The sequence below is a fragment of the Orycteropus afer genome, unplaced genomic scaffold (assembly GCF_000298275.1).
Source record: "Orycteropus afer afer isolate SDZICR_OR568_19922 unplaced genomic scaffold, OryAfe1.0 scaffold01352, whole genome shotgun sequence".
Lineage (NCBI taxonomy): Eukaryota > Metazoa > Chordata > Mammalia > Tubulidentata > Orycteropodidae > Orycteropus > Orycteropus afer.
Window position 1 is genome coordinate 70,691 of NW_006922939.1, and position 4,809 is coordinate 75,499.

The 4,809-nt window shown below is 36.9% G+C and overlaps 1 pseudogene; it reads left to right on the top strand.

The window, feature by feature from the left end:
- Window positions 1–2,895: 2,895 nt before the first annotated feature.
- On the top strand, window positions 2,896–3,886 carry LOC122152054 (annotated as a pseudogene).
- The last annotated feature ends 923 nt before the right edge of the window (window positions 3,887–4,809 follow it).

Sequence of the window (4,809 nt, forward strand, 5' to 3'; positions counted from 1 at the left end):
TCAGTCTTTTCTCCATTTATCATGATGTTGGTTATTGGTCCAGTTGTGAAGATTTTTGTTTTCTTTTTGTTGAGGTTTAACCCATATTGAAGACTATAGTCTTTGATCTTCATCTGTAAGTGCTTCAAGTCTTCTTCACTTTTAGTAAGCAAAGTTGTGTCATCTGGATATTGCAGGTTGTTTATGAGTCTTTCTCCAATTCTGATACTGTATTTTCTTCATAGAGTCCAATTTCTTGAATTATTGCTCAGCATAGAGATTGATTGAATATGGTGGGGGAATACAACCCATTCTGCATGCCCTTTCTGATCTTAAACCATGAACTATTCCCTTCTTCTGTTTGAACAACAGCCTCTTGGTCTACATACAAGTCCCTCATGATCACAATTAAGTGTACTGGAATGCACATTCTTCACAGTGTTATCCATAATTTGTTATGAACCACAGTCAAATGGCTTTCAATAGTCAATAAAACACAGGTAAACACGTTTCTGGTATTTGCTTTCAGCTGAAATCCACCTGACATCAGCAAAAATATCCCTCATTCCACATCCTCTTCTGAATCCAGCTTGAATTTCTAGTTCACTGTGAATATACTTCTGCAAACATTTTTGAATTATCTTCAGTAAAATTTTACATTTGTGCAATATTAATGATATTGTTAGATAATTTTTACATTCTGTTGAATCACCTTACTTTGGAATGGGCAAAAACATGGATCTCTTCCAGTCAGTTGGCCAGGTAGCTGTATTCCAAATTTCTTGACATAGACAAATAAGTACCTCCAGAGCTGTATCTGTTCGTTGAAACATCTCGAGTTTTCTGTCACTCACTGGAGCCTAGTTTTTCACTAGTTCCTTCAATGCAGCTTTAATTTCTTCCATAAATACTATTGGTTCTTGATCATACACTACCTTCTGAAATGATGGAACATCTATCAATTGTTTGTGGTACAGTGACTCTGTGTACTCCTTCCATCTTCTTTTGATGCTTGATGCACTATTAATGTTTTGCCCATACGCTCCCTCATTACAGAAATTTGAGGCTTATTTTTTTTTTTTTCAGTTGATTCAGCTTGAGAAATGCCAAACATGTTCTTCCCATGTGGTTTTCAAATTCCAGATCTTTGCATAGCTCCTTAAAACACTTTATTTTGTCTTCTCGAGGCACCCTTTGAAATCTTCGGTTCAGCTCTTTTATTCCAACACCTCTTGCTTTCACTGTAGTTACTGTCTGTTCATGAGCAAGTTCCAGAGTCTCTTCTGATACCCATTTTGTTTTTCTCTTACTTTAATGTCTTTTTAATGACCTTTTTCTTTCTTCATGTATGACGTTGTTTATGTCATCCACAACTTGTCTAGTCTTCTAACATTGGTGTTCAGTATGTCAAATCTATTCTTCAGATGATCTCTAAATTCAGGTGGGAATACTCAAGGTCATATTTTGGCTCTCATGGACTTGTGTTCATTATCTTCAGCTTCAACTTGAACTTGCATATGGGTAGTTGATGCTCTGTTCCACAGTCAGCTCCTTGCCTTGTTTCGACTGACGATACTGAGCTTCTCCATTGCTTCTTTCCACAGATGTGGTCAATTTGATTCTTGTTTATTCCATCTGGCAAGGAACATGTGCATAGTCACTGTTTATGTTGTTGAAAAAAAGGGCATGGCAATGAACAAGTTGTTGGTCTTTCAAAATTTTATCATGTGCTCTCTGGTGCCATTTTTATTACCAAGCTCATATTTTGAAACTACTGATGTTTCTTTTTGTTTCCAACATTTGCATTCCAATCACCAATAATTACAAATATATGCTGATTCCATATTTAGTGAATTCAAATTGCAAAAAAATTCTTCATCTTCTGTTTTGGTGGTTGTTGTATAAAGTTAAAAGTAGTGGTATTTACAGGTCTTACTTTTAGGTGTATGGATGTTATCCTATTACTGACAGCATTATACTTCAGGATAGATCTTAAAATGTTCTCTTTGATGATGAACATGATGCCATTGCTCTTCAATTTGTCATTCCTAGAACAGTAGACTATATGATTGTCTGATTCAAAATGGCCAATACCAGACCATTTCAGCTCACAAATTCTGGGATTTCAATATTTATGCATTCAATTTCATTTCTGGTGACTTTAAATTATCCTGGATTCATACTTTGTACATTTCATGTTCCAATTATTAATGAATGCTTGTAGTTGTTTCTTCCCATTTTGAATCATGCCACAACAGCACAGGAAGGTTCCAAAAGCTTTACTCCAACCACATCATTGAGGTCCACTCTTCTTTAAGGAGGCAGCTCTTTCCCACTTGTAATTTGAGTGCCTTCCAACCTGAAGGTCTCATCTTCTGGCACTATATCAGACAATGTTTCATGGCTCTTCATAATGTTTTCCAGTAACAGAATGGACAGTGTTTCACTACTCTTTATAAGGTTTTCAGTGGAAATTTCTTTCAGAAGATGATGGCCCTATCCTTCTTCCCAGTCTCTTACTCTGCAAGCTTTGCTGAAAACTGTCCCCCGTAGGTCACCCTGCTTATATTTGAAATACCGGTGGCATATATTCCACCCTCACAGCAACATTCATGTCAACACAGTACAACAAACTGAAAGACGAGTGGTGGAAGGCATTCTAAAGGTTAGTAATTTTTGTGCTATTTGTTTCAGATATCTATGATTATGTGCATATTAGTGTGTGAATTACAATGTAAAATGTGCATCTTACTATATGTTATGGTAAAAAATGTTTGAAACCATTTGAATGACATACTGAGAGAGTTGATAGTAGGAATGTTTCTAAAATACTCATTATCAACTCAAGCAAATGAATTGCCTGCTTTCCTAACCAAAACCCAACAGAAAAATTATCCATACCTCTTCTCAAAGATTATGTCTCTGAATTTTACACACAGATTGGGCAGAAGTCAGGAGCCAGACATGAGAAACCATACAACACTAACCACATTCATCCTTCTGGGACTTACAGAAGATCCACAACTGCAAATTCTGATTTTTATATTTCTGCTGGTCACTTACATGTTGAGTGTAACTGGAAATCTTACCATCATCTTCCTCACATTAGTGAATGCCCAACTTAAAACTGCCATGTACTTTTTTCTCCAAAATTTCTCCTTCATAGAAATCTCGTTCACCTCTGCCTGCATTCCTAGATTCCTATATAGCATATCAACAGATGACAGGACCATTACTTACAATGCTTGCATAAGCCAACTGTTTTTCACATACCTGTTTGGAATAACAGAATTTTTCTTCCTGGCTACCATGTGCTATGATCGTTATGTGGCCATCTGCAAACCCCTGCATTACATGACCATCATGAACCACAGGGCCTGCATAAAGCTTATCTTAGGCTGCTGGATAACTACTTTGTTGATCATATTCCCACCCCTTACCCTAGCATTGGGTCTGGAATTCTGTGAATCTAATATCATTGACCACTTTTTCTGTGATATAAATGCTCTCCTGAAGATCTCATGCACAGATACATGGGTCATAGAGCAGATGGTTCCTGGCTGCTCTGTAATGACCTTTATCATGACTCTTGTATGTGTGATTTTGTCCTATATATATATATATCATCAGAACAATTCTAAGATTCCCCTCGGCCCAACAAAGGAAAAAGGCTTTTTCCACCTGTTCTTCCCACATCATTGTGGTTTCCATCTCCTATGGCAGCTGCATCTTTGTCTATACCAAACCTTCTGCAAAAGATGAAATGGTGATTACTAAGGGGGTGACAATACTAATCACTTCCATTTCTCCAATGTTAAACCCATTTATTTACACCCTGAGGAACAAACAAGTCAAAGAAGCTTTTAAAGAGTTAATCAAACGTGTTCTATTCCTCTCAAACAATTAGAGGAATAATGACATCAAGGGCACCAATCATATTTTGTTACATTTCCATCCTATTTTGTCTCTACCTGATCCATATTTAGTCCTATGTTCTATACCAAGCATTATCAAATCACTCCTTGCTTGCCTTATAAAAAAAACCTCTTTGACTATGATAAGCCTCACTAAGAAAATAGCAGAATACTTGCTTCAGGAAATCTAAGCATGACTTCATGCTTAACTTTACCTTATAAAATATTGATGCAGAAGTGCACATTACTTTCTCCAAAACAAACCGACTCAAAAGAAGGGAGAAATAATGATATTCAAAAGAATAAATACAGATGACTTCCAAAGAGATGGTGGAATAGGCAGACAATCAAAAAAAACCCTCTTCAACAAAGAACAGAGAACCCAATTTCAAGAGATACAAAAGATAACCTTGGAGCCCTGACATTGAAAGGAAGTGTACAGAAGTGGATTAGGTCCTAACTAGTGGAAAAACCTGAATGAAAAAATGTGTGTAGAGATGTATGAAGCTGTCAGCTACTCTGACGGCACCAACAGCTTGAATATTTCCAAGTGGTGTTGGGACGTGAGAATTGACCTAAAGATCAGCTCTGGTCATCAAGGGCTTCAGGGACAAGTTTGCTGGTGGCTTATGACTAAGAAGGGAAACAGCAAGGAGAGAAACAACCTGAACTGTGGACTTTCAGCTGTCCAGAGAGCACAGTCATTTTGATTGTTTACAAGAAGCATCCATATTCATTCTTTAAAGTGACTGAGGGTGCAGCCATTTGACAAGTGGTGGCCACACTGGATTTTGGATTGAAAGACAGATCAAAGAAAACATTGACAAAATTGAGGAAAATGCCAAGAAAACCCAGGAACACTTTCAAGAGACTATACAAGAACAAAATGACAAAATAAATGAAAAATTAGAAATGA